At 41.3% G+C, this 12,656-nt stretch overlaps 1 protein-coding gene across 1 annotated transcript in view; it reads right to left on the bottom strand.

Annotated features, from left to right (window-relative positions):
* Positions 1–12,656, bottom strand: part of LOC146635088 (uncharacterized) — a 163,370-nt gene that overhangs the window by 58,271 nt on the left and 92,443 nt on the right. The window lies entirely within an intron of this gene.

The raw sequence follows: 12,656 nt of genomic DNA, 5'->3' as shown, positions 1-12,656 counted from the left end.
CGTTTTTTTGCTGGTTTGTCGGTAGCAGCTCCTGAAACGCAAGATTGCCACACATCTGTTCGACCAACGCCAGTCGATCTAAACGCCAGTAGATCTGGAACACCGGCGCCCCCCGTGTGCGGCAGCCTGTTACAGCAGCTCTGCTCATTCTGAGTTTCTTTCTTTCTTATTTTTTTCTTCTCGTAATTTTTTTTATAACTAACGTATTAGTAATTAGACTCTGCAACCATGTTCTACCATTTTGTGCTAGTTCTGGTCGTTTTTCTTAGTTTATTTCTACTTTTTTCACCCGTGTCTGGGGACCCAGAGCAGGAATCCTTTGTTTACAGTAAGGATCAGCTGTTAGCACTGCGTCCCGCAACGGTACTGTCGGCGGACAGACCCGACATTCCCAGCGAGCTGAGGAGGAAAAGACGGGGGTGTCGTGCTGGGAAGGAGCGCCGTCGCCCGTGAAGGAGACGTTATCGACCATCTCTTCCTTCTGTAATTATTGGAAACGTAAGATCTTTGCCCAATAAGATGAATGAGCTCACGTCGCTAACCTGGTCACAGAGGGAGTACCGGTTTTGGCACAACACCGGCAATGTAGCATCATGATGCTAACGGAATCATGGCTAACACCGCTAACTCCGGACACGAGCGTGACACTACTGGGATTCCAGATGCTGCGAGCGGACAGGACGAGAGAGAGCGGTAAGAGGAAAGGAGGGGGACTGACAGTGTTTGTGAATGACAGATGGTGTAACCCCCTTTCACATCACTGTGAAAGAACAACTCTGCAGCAGAGTGGGAGGTGATCTGTGACGACCACGGAGAGGACATTGACAGCCTTACTACATGTATTACTGACTATACAACACGTTCTCACTCCCAACTCGTCAAACGTGTGACGCATGGTCAGGCTCCCTCTGCTGCACTTATGGACGCGCAGGTTACCCCTCTCGCGTCGGGAATTGACGTGAAGGGTCCTCCGATTGAAGAGATTGCCGCGGAAGTGCCTTTTGTTGGTATATTTAGACATTTTCCAAATCACATTGTAGTGACGTATACAGAACACAATAAATTATATAATGTAAACAACTACCTGAAAAACAGGTAGAACAATACTTTTGTATGGTTTATTGCATTTACGGAGGGAGTGATGTATGCTGGGTAATGGCACAGCTAGCTACTGGGTGGCTTTACTCACCCGCTTCGGCTGTTATCAGTCCATACAATGGGCGTTATTAGCACAAATCAGTCCCATAGATATGGGTCATCTCCTGCTAGATTGTTCAGAAGGTTGTTCTCATCCATCCAGATGGAGGATCACTAACAGGAGCGTGGAAGACTCCAGAATCCACTCTGGCTGCAATCCGGTGGATATGCAGTGTGTACAGGTAAGACCATTTAAACGGACAGCATTTATAGAATGACTATTAAAAGTCAGCGAGTGTCAGTAATGTTAATGTGGCTATCTTAGTAATACACCGAGTGCTAATATAACAGCTTTAAGATGCATTTGTAGATATTATTACGTGTTTTACCGTCTTTATGGTGCTAGCTTAAAGTTACGGTGTAAACGTTAGCTTATATTGGAGGAAAGCTGTTACTGGCTAAACGATGTTAGCACAGAAATATTAGCTTCTGTCATGACCAGTGTTGGGTAAGTTACTTTAAAATAGTAACTTAGTTACATTACTAGTTACTTCTCTCAAAAGTAACTCCATTACTTCAAGTTACTCGTTACTTTCAAAGTAACTAGTTACTAGGGAAAGTAACTTTGGTTTTACTCAGAATTCTCTTATTAATGTGTTGCTTCCATAACTTTGCCAGTCTTCTAGCTTGCTTACTTGCCACAAGTGCACTGTGCCACCTACCAATAGAAAGGAAAAGATAATGTGCATATTTCCACGAGAGAAATCCCACGCCTGGACCGTCATTGACTGCTGCCATGATTCTAGCCTACGTCACAGCGTCATGTGCGCCTTTTACATCCAACACAAAAACTGCAGTCGTGGTGCTTTCAATTGTACTCAGAACTCGGAAATGCTGCCTTCTGAATAGGAAGATGTAGGTAACACCAGACTGCAGATGAGCTGCATACAGAGCTGGACTGGGACAAAAAAATTGTCCCGGGCATTTTGACTAGAGACCGGCCCACCATTATAGGAAAAATCATAAAGCCTTTGAATGAAAATAAACACAGTGATGTACACTGTTCTGATGGTATATATGCATCAATCTATCAATCGTTTGTTGTAAGATTCAGATAATTATTTTTTAAAAGCTAGACATTTTAAATGAGAATAAGAAAGAAAAGTATTTCTTTGTGCCCCCCTCTGCCTGTTAATGCCCTACCTGCCCCCCTGGCAAAACTTTGCTAGATCCGCACCTGCACAGTTACCAGCTGTCAGCTACCTAAAAAAGGATCCTGGGGTTATTTGTCTCTCAGAAACTGTTCATAACTTCCCTTCAACTCATTCATGTCACCTAAAAGGTAAACCTGTTTCTCCATCACCTGTTCAGCTCTGATGATCCAGTAAGGACATCTCCTGATTTCATCCTCATGTTTCCCTCTCACCAGATAACCAAACCATATCATGACCAGCAGGTTTACAGCTGTGGCTCCAGCAAACATCAGCTGATACTAGAAATTAATATTAAATAAATTCTAACAACAGCTGATCAAGCTTAAACTGCTGTTGTTGTTTAGCGCGACATCCGCTGGCTTCCTCTTTCGGCGCAAAGTGAGCGATAAACAAACAAGAGAGCCGATCAGCTGATCATTGATCAGTTTTCATGATTGAAGTAGAAACGGGAGAGGGAGGGGGAGAGAATGAGAGAAGAAGAGGCAGCTGTGCAGCAAAGACAGAATAACTCCAGCTTTGTGCCTTTTTCATTGTAGCTGAATTACGGGACAAACTGTTCCGCGTAATATTTTCTCTGAATACCAGGCGGGACGGTTGGCAACTCTAATAACTTATAAACAAAATAAAGTTCAACATCATTAACATCATAGCACCCACCCAGCTGTATAGAAACTCCGTCATGCTAGCTAGCACGCAGTACGGAAAAAGTCAGCATAACGAAAATAAACTCCACCTAAACTTGGTTCATATCTGACCCAGAGAGACTGCAGGTCATAACTTCTTACCTGAAGTTCAGTTCACACTTGGACCGGCGGCCGCCTCGGGTCTCTTTTCCTCCCTTTCCCTCATCCACCTGCTGGCCTCCACCACTTGCTAATGTTACTGAATCTGTGGAACCTCCGCGATAGCCACCACACGAAGTAACGAGTAACGACCCTATCTAAATCCCAGTAACGACTAACGCGTTCCTGATTTTGGCATAATAACTAGTTACCGTGCTCGTTACCACAATAATAACGTAGTTACTGTAACGCGTTACTTAATAACGCGTTAGTCCCAACACTGGTCATGACTGATGAAGTTACTAGTTAATAAAGTTTCCAGTAAAGTGTTTAATCGCAGCCACAGACTGACAGCAAATATCTCGATTAGCTTCAGTGCATCTGTAATAAATATGTGCAAGTTTCAGTGCTTCGTTTAAACTGTATGATACTTATACTGACCCAGGGTCAGTGTAAAATACAATCCTAGCTGTGTGAACAAAGCCTGGCTCCTTTAATCCTGCATGACAAACCTCAGGATGCAGGTTATTATTACTCTTTCCTGCTGGCACACCTGAGAGTCAGCTAGAAACTTACAGTGACGTGGACATCATGCAAAGACTGCCAGACTCTGTAATACTGCAAATGATCAGTGACTCAGGTTAACACTAAACTTTAAGCGGCACCTCTGTGTCTCTGTGTGCTGAACATTTAGGATTGAGTCAGGCTGCATTGACTGTGGGACTTTAATGTGTTAAAAGCAGGTTGAAGACGGCTTAGAAACATTTGAAGATTAAAATTTAGCATTATGGCTGCTGGTGGTTTGTAAAGCCTCTACTCAGCTGTATTTTTGTTACTAATTTATGTTTGTTGTTGTTTAACACAGATTTCAGAAGAGCAAAGATGCTTAATAGTTTAACTAGATTTCATTTGTCAGTGTGGGACTGCTGAGTCACCTGAAGAACTCATTTCATTCATTCTCCACATGATGTTCATTTACAGAAATGTTTCACAGGAACTGATTTCTCCCAAAGGGTGAACTAGTGTGTTTCCATAGATTACCTCTGTATGAATGTACTTCTTAAATGAAGGCAAGTGTTTGTCCTTTTTTGTTCCTCAGGTACAGTACGTGATATCAAGGGCAGGCGGTCATCACTGGGGGTAGACAAGAAGCAGACGTACTTCCAAGAGGGAGCTGCAGTGAGGTCAGAGGTCAGAATCTGAAACAGCTCAGGTTTATATTTTAGAGGTTATAAAAAATCAAAATGTATTATTTAAAGAAACCTTTAAATAATAGTCATAATTATGATTATTATAAGAAATATCAAACATTTAAGTGGATTTTCTGTTACACATATCGTGTTAGCCCTGCAATAAACTGGCAGCCTGTCTTTGTCCTGTATCAGCTGGGATAGGCTTCATCCTCCCGCGACCTTGAATTGGATACATTGTATTCCAATTATGTAATCTGATCATTTACAAACTCAAGCTATCTAATCAAAATGTAAGTAATAATTATAAAATGCAGAAATAAGTGTGACATAAATGTAAATGTGTGAGCTGACATAGAGGACAGCTACATGCAGTCTGAAAAACCTTTGTTGTCAAGTTTGCAGGTATATCAGCACGAGACATTCTTACATAGAAGAGACGTTAAAGTCTCTAACTCAGTGAAGCATTATTGGTCCAGTCTGTTTGGATAAATATAGTAAGTTGATGTTTGTCCATTTATTGACACATTTTCTTAAGTGCTTATCCAGTTCAGGATCACAGTGGAGCTGCAGCTGGATATGTTCACTAAATAAACCTTACAAAAGTTAACAATAAACCTGCATCCATGTACGTTGTTGTCCACAGGATGAGAAAATCAAACTGGAAGACTGTGGAACATGTTAATAAATGTTTGTGTGTTTATGCCTGTGTCTTTCACAGGAGGCGCTGGAAGGTTTCCCTAATAGTTCCTGGTGAATCAAAGCAGAACCATAAAGGTTGCTGGACTGCATGATGGCCTTACCCCTGAGCAGTCATCCTGTTAAAGGAGGAACCAGTTAGAAGCTGTTTTCAAAGTAGCTGAGCAGATTTCATCTCAAGTAAGCAATTAACTGTTTGTTCATCTGTTCCGCCACTTAAAGAGCATTTAAGGACGTCTTTCGAGTGTCCAGTTGAATTAATTCTACTGGCTCTCATGGTCATTTGTTATTATAGACATACTTTTCATGTTCATCCAGCTATTTAGTAAATTCTATCTATTTAGTAATATCCGTCAGCTATAAAATGTAATATAAATATAAAAATATCTAAATATCTCCTGCCCTTTATGTTTTAATGATGTAAGTCTGTCTACATTAGCATTCCTCACATATCAATGAGATGCTGTACAGTACAATCCTACTGACACAGCAGAGGGATAACGACGGCTATTCAACGTCGTTACACGACACATTCGAGCTGCATGATGCAGACAAAGTGACTAAATCATCTTTTTGTGGTTTATTGTCTTCAAACCAGCAGACAAAGCCGATGGCAGAAGATGTCGGAGAAGAACTTCAGGCCGTGTACTGAAAAGGTATTTTTTTCTTGTTATCAAAGAAATTTGGAGTGACGGCTTCTGCAACTGGTTGTGCTGAAGTAAAGCTTACAGTCTAAGAAATCACAGTGTTGATATTCAGCACAAAGAGAAAAGCTCACTTGTTTGAATTTATTTACAATCATAGTTTTATAAATTCTGACTGTAAACAGCTTTTACAGCTTTGATATTGTTTGACACTCGATATCAGGTGATAGGGTTTAATTTAAAGGTTTCTGTGTCCCAATGAGCCATTTACACTGACCAGTGTCAGTTTAACTGTAACACATTCATTATTTAGATTCAACAAAGAAATAACTGAATGTAAAAAATGGCAGCCCTCAGGCAGGTTTATAGAGATATATGCACGCATTATGATATTTATGTATCCCAGATAATTGTTATTCATCTAGTCATGGCAGACCTACCTCTTCCTCCCAAGTTAACTGCAACCCAAAAGAACTAGTGGGGCTATTTACACACTCACAACCAGTGTGGGGTAAAAAGAGCCACCAAAAAGCTGTCAGCCACAGATGTGCTATAAGAGTTAGAAACTCTACTTATGGAGAAACTTTCTAAGTCTAACAGAGGACAGGAACTCCTGCCCAAATAACATGATATAACCCCACATACAGCCCAGCCATAAAGTGAACCAAGTCATTTAGTTAAAGACAGCATGGGACCAAATGCATGTAACCAGCCTGCATCAACCTGACATTTCTTCCTCCTGAATTAAATGAATGAATGGATGAAAGTTAAATGACTACAAACCTAAAGCCACTAGTTCCCACACTGGAGCTCCCTGACACTGTGTGTTAACCGTATTTAGCTTGTATCAACAGTTGTAACAGGCTAAGCCACCTGAGACACTGCATTGAATTTGTTCCTGTCTTAATGATTTCAGCTGACTGGTTTCAACTCAGATGTTCTGCTTTTTCCTTTCAGTAGATCAAAGCAGCTCGTGCTCCTTCTGCTTCCAATTTAGAAGAAGAAGAAGAAGAAGGCGAAGGCTTCAGCGAAGTGGCGTTCATGGTCTCAGTGAACAGTCACGGTCACACACTGCATGTGGTTTTAAAAGCAACATGTCTGTTCACCACAACAATGGAGATGTGTAATATTAGTGCAGCTACGGTTTGTTCTTGAACATCAGGGGCCCGTTCTTCGTACGTCGCTTACTACATCCAAGATCAAATGACACATCCAAGACCAAATCATCACGCTAACCGTGAGCTCGCTAATCCGGTTCTCCGAACACACCTGCTGTTGACGATTAGTACAGCTGGATGAAGTAATGTGAGATCACTGGGTGTCGTAAAAGGGGCTACGCATCGATAGTAGAAACATTGATCGGCAACCCTTTGATTGGTCGGCGAAAATGTCGAAGGAGCGCGCTCGGCTCGGTATTTTTCGGCAGCAGAGCAAGAACTCTTGAGTGAGGGATTTCAGGAGTTTCAGAGTTTAATCAGAACGCAAGGGAACACTGCAAAGGCTGCAAAAGCAAGGAGAGAGGGCTGGCAGAAAGTTGCTGACAAATTAAACTCGTAAGTAATTTAATAATAACAATAATAATGGATTGGATTTATATAGCGCTTTTCAAGGCACCCAAAGCGCTTTACAATGCCACTATTCAGTCACTCTCACATTCACACACTGGTGGAGGCAGCTACGGTTGTAGCCACAGCTGCCCTGGGGCAGACTGACAGAAGCGAGGCTGCCATATTGCGCCATCGGCCCCTCTGGCCAACACCAGTAGGCGGTAGGGTAAATTTATTATATTACACTATATTATCCAATATTATATTACATTATATTATAATATGTTATATTATATCCCCTTTCACATTAGAGCCACAACAGGACCCACTAGAACATGGGAACAAGTAAAAGTGAAATATAAGAATATTCTACAGAATGGTAATATTTATCACTTATATTGCTTTTCGTCTCTAGGAAAGAGACCCTGGAATACTCTGTTTGTTTGTTCATAACCGCAACCAAGAAAAGGGCAGAGCAAAAAAAGACAGGTGGTGGTCCTGCACCCCCTCGTCAACAAGTTGGTTAAGTAAATAATACCCTCACGGGAATATCGATATCTCTCAATGAGCACACTGTCGCGCTGAGCTAAAGGATCCTGTCTATCCCGCAATATACGCTGAATTCTGAGGACTCTCCTTATCAATCTTGCACCTTCTGCAATGGGCTGCTCGCGTAAACGGACAGGACATGGCTGCGACAGGCTTCCCAAATCCACCTTCGCTTTTATAGCCGTGGTCTCTCATCTTGATTACACGAAGTAATTTACTATTACTACTCTGAAATATGAATTACATCTGTAATAATCACATACATGTAATAGAATGTTAATAGTACATTTCCCTTTTTTAGGAAATGACCTGTATGTATCTGTGTGACATCAATAAAAGGATCAGGTGCTGCATTATCTTTAGTTACATTGATGTTATTTATTTATGGTGAAACAGTGGTGGAATATCGCTGTTGCTTTCGTATAAATGAAGCGGACATACCTGCGTGGCCGCGATCTAATCCTGTTTACATAAAGTAAACCTGCTCCCGAGCAGGTTTACGCTTACGGCTCTGTTGCTATGACAGCAAGTCCCGGATGAGCTTCGGGGAACCGAACGATCCAAGATCACGCGAAATCGACAACAATCAAATCCAGCTAACTTACTTAGCGAGGTACGAAGAACGGGCCCCAGTTCTGTTTTCTACTTTGATCACTTAGACCAAAAAAGTGTTGTTTTCAGATTCTTTCTTTTACATCTATAAACCACCTGTTCATTTTTTTTATTACAATTAGTTTCACATAAATGTTAGTGTTTCCTTTATGATCTTTTAATGCTTACACTACACTGTACATGTCTACATTAGAGACATTTCTGTTACCTGTTTCTGTTGACTCAGAGTTGTGAAATGTCCTTTTATTTGATGCACAATATGAAGTTCATAATTTTCTTACAAATAAAACTAATGACAAACATGAACAGCTGTGGTTATTTCTGAGACATGAGTTTTTGAATGTGTTCATATTTAGACAGTGTGCATCTGTCTGCTGAAACTGTGATGGTGAACCTGAGGTGATGGTCAACAGAAGGCAAATATAAAACAATATTGAAGTAATGTCTTTACCCTCTGCAGCGTGTGGACGCAATCACCTTATTCACTGTAGTAAACATGCACCGCTAGCTCACGTGACTGACTGTCTCCATGGTTACATCGTATATTATTAGCTATGTAAACAGCTTCCAAAGATGCCGCCATAGCTCTCTGCAGCTGTAACACTTTCACACTTTGCAAATCATTTCACGTGTTTGATAGTTATGAAGACAGAATATGTTTTTAAGGTCATGCTAGGCGGTTGCTATGGTGGTTGCTGTGGACTTGGGTGGACCGCGTCCGATTCCTGTTATTAGCTGTCCGCCGTAGGAAGGCTGCGTTCCATTTACAAGTAGTGACAGTCTGCCGCAACTCGAACTCAAACCCGCCTTGTTCTTTAATTATAGGCCTTTTATAGCCGTTCATGACACGCACACACACATAAAGCACTTTGCCTCACCATGAGAATGCAACTTTACCTAACCTAACCTTAAAGTGTCTGATATAGGATAGAAAAATGAAGCAACCAGAGATTTAATGATGAAGACTCTGGGTTCTGTAGTTCACGTTTTACAGTCCTGAATGACTCTTTGCATATGATTTATTGAAGAGGAGTTTAGAATGCACTTTACATTTAGACTGTTGCTGTTTCATTTTTTACATTGTTGCAGTGTTATGTCATGAATAAGGTTCACCTGCTGGGGGTTTGATGGATCAGCTGGACAATACAGTCAAAGACAGACTTCATCATATGCAAGAATCCTAGTTGGATTTTTGTTGTCACTCATGTTTTTGAACCAAATATTGAAAACAATTCTGACAGACTGGATACCTCGTCAGGTCTACCTTACCTTGTACTTAAGCATCCCAGGACAGAGCCCTGCCCCACCATGAGCCTGGGTGGATACGTGGTTATAATATAAAAGGACCAATATTGAATATGAATATTTCGTGAAAATTGAATTATAATACAAATTAGTAATAAGGGTTTCTCTGCGCCCTTATCTACCCCATACTCAAAGAGCTGCGGGCAGAGAGGGTGACAGGAGAGGATGGCACTGAAGAGAAGATGCTCGGTTTCTGGGGTCTCCTGGTCCTGTCAGTATTAGTAGGATGCATCTGCTGTGTCTTCTCGTGGATGCTCACCTACCTTGACTCGTTCCAGCCTGGTATGGATTTCCCAACACTGCGGACAGTGGCCCACAATTGATCTAGGTAGCTCTTTTTTGGAAGTTCAGTTAACGCTAGAAATGTGTTCTGGAGTTTTTACATGCTTTGGAGTTTGTATGTGCTTTGTCTCTAGGGGCCACTGTATATATTTATATATAAACATATATAAATAAAACCAATTTTTTTTACATTAGTAATTCCTTTTGTGCATAATTTTATATTGTTGTTAATAATAAATTAATTAAAGCAACAAAACAACCTGAAGAGCCGGTTGGGAGCCGAAAGAGCCGGCTCTTTTTAGTGAGCCGAGCCAAAAGAGCCGGAAATTCCATCACTAGCCGGGAGTTAGCTGTTCTCACCGGCTCGAGTGACCCTTGAACCCCCAGTTAGCTATCGAGTTGGTGGGTAACAGACAGCCGATGGCCCCGCCCCTCCCTGAGCCTGGTTCTGCTGGATGTTTCTTTCTGTTAAAAGGGAGTTTTTCCTTCCCACTGTCGCCAAAGTGCTTGCTCATAGGGGGTCATATGATTGTTGGGTTTTTGTCTGTATCTATTAAAGTACGATCTACTGTACAACATAAAGTGCCTTGAGGCAACTGTTGTTGTGATTTGGTGCTGTATAAATAAAATTGAATTGAACTGAATTGAACTGAATAGAAACCAGACTGTTCTGTTCTATTAAGGCAGAGGGCTGTACCACTTGGCTTCCTACAGATCATCATGAGGAGATTGTGAACAACAGTGAAATGTGGAAAAGCTGGAAAGTGATCCTGCAGTAACATTGAGGAAGGCTACAGGGGTGTACGAGGTGCTCAACAGATTTGGCTCAATACAGGAGCAAGCTTGCAAAATAATGTACATAATCTGGCAGATAAAGGTTAAGAGAGACAAACCGCCAAGGGGAGACCTGTGTGCTCTTGTGGATTTATCAGATAATGTCTTTTGTACAGTTGACATTGTTTTGTCTGTCTGAAGAATGCATTTCACCATGTATAAGATAAATGATGAGTACAATGATTGCTAATACATTCACTAACTATATTCTGTTGCAGCAAAGTGATGTGGGTGACATGGCCAAAAACTGTCACGTGGTTAACTGAGTTGTGTGTAACCTCTTTTATCAATTAAAGAGTGAGGCGGACATGCAGGAATTGGAGTTACTTGGACAGGCGAGTGGCAACACTGCCCTCCTTGATGCTCCCCTTGCAAGTGAAACATACACTGGTGTCTGTGTGGTTGCTTTCAGTAACAGTTTCTGTTCATCAGTAGGGTTGACTTAAACCCAACAAGCAGTCTCACGTATTTGTTTAATATGTGCATTGAAGGACATATCCTGGTCAAAAATGACTCCAAGGTTCCTCCAGTGTTACTTTCTCATCCCTGTCAGTACTCTTGCTGCACCCTTTGGTCAGATAGAAGAAGTGGTATCCAGAAGTTCTACCAGTAGCTGGACTGAAAGGGAGGCACTAATCATGGCAGGGCAGGAAAAAGCTCTGAGCACAAGATCCACAGAAGCTGGGGTCTATTTCCCTTTTCTCACCTCTGCGGAGGGTCTTTCCTTCAAGCTTGGGTCCTCTACCAGAGGCCTGAGACCTTGAGGGTCATGTGAAGTATCTTAGCTCTTATAGAAATTTCCGATATTGTTCCTGGGAACCCCCTAGCTTGGGAGTCACCACACCTATTGCTCCAATTATCTTGAATGATTTCCAGTGCACATGCACGAGAAAGGAGGAACCACAAATTACAGAAATGACAAAAATGTTCCAATGAGTTACTTGTATCCATGATGTATTACTGTACGGTCTTTACCGGGTCTTTACCTTACAATATAAAGCGCCTTGAGGTGATTCTTGTTGTGATTTGTATAAATAAAATAATTAAATTGTATTGTCAGTAGTACATAAGTAAAATAAACATAAACAAAAGATAGTGTGATAGCCAGTCTTCATCCACTGAGATTACAGCCGATACAGGTGTAGATCAAACGACAATGCCACGAGTTTTCAAATCATACTGGCGAATTAGCTCTAGCTGCTAATTGTTAGCTTCAAGGTTATTGCTACCAATGAATATATACTAATGACACATAAAGGGGGTTAACGGACAACTTTCCTACATTCTCTGTAACCCCGTTGACTTATCTTTAAACACAGCTCAAGTTATTTACTCTCTTGTATCTGCTTACCTGCAAATGTATAGACATAGTACATTGTTACACCTTTGTACATAGTCTCACACAGCTCTTGTTAGGCACTGCATTATGGTTAGTGGCCGGGCTTGTTTACTACTGTGAGAGCTGCTCATTTCAGGAGATACTCCCTTTTATGTGGTAACGGAGGAATAACTACCCTTCCAGTACTGTCTTATTGGAGACTGGGGCACACATTATTTTACAACAATAAAAAAATAACATATTTGAACAATCAGAACATTTTAAATAAATATTATATTCTAAATAAAATGGGGGATGTGATGTTTTTGTCCATAATGCCTCTCTTGTCCTACAGTATTTATAGTGAAACATCTCCCTCTAGTGGCCATATATAAACCATGTGTGAGGATGGTGTTCATGTAAAATGTGAATCACAGTGTTCCAGTCAGTCATCAGTGTGTCTCTGCACAGCTGTAATTAAAATGTGTTCAGAGGGCCTCAGTGTCTGAATGGTTCCAGTTCAGCTCCATAACAGCAGCGTCC

The sequence above is a fragment of the Diplotaxodon limnothrissa genome, linkage group LG3 (assembly GCF_057381915.1).
Source record: "Diplotaxodon limnothrissa isolate DT_005_m linkage group LG3, D_limnothrissa_male_GT1.1, whole genome shotgun sequence".
Classification (NCBI taxonomy): Eukaryota; Metazoa; Chordata; class Actinopteri; order Cichliformes; family Cichlidae; genus Diplotaxodon; species Diplotaxodon limnothrissa.
The sequence above is the reverse complement of the archived record's forward strand: the minus strand, read 5'-3'. Positions and strand labels throughout refer to the sequence as shown.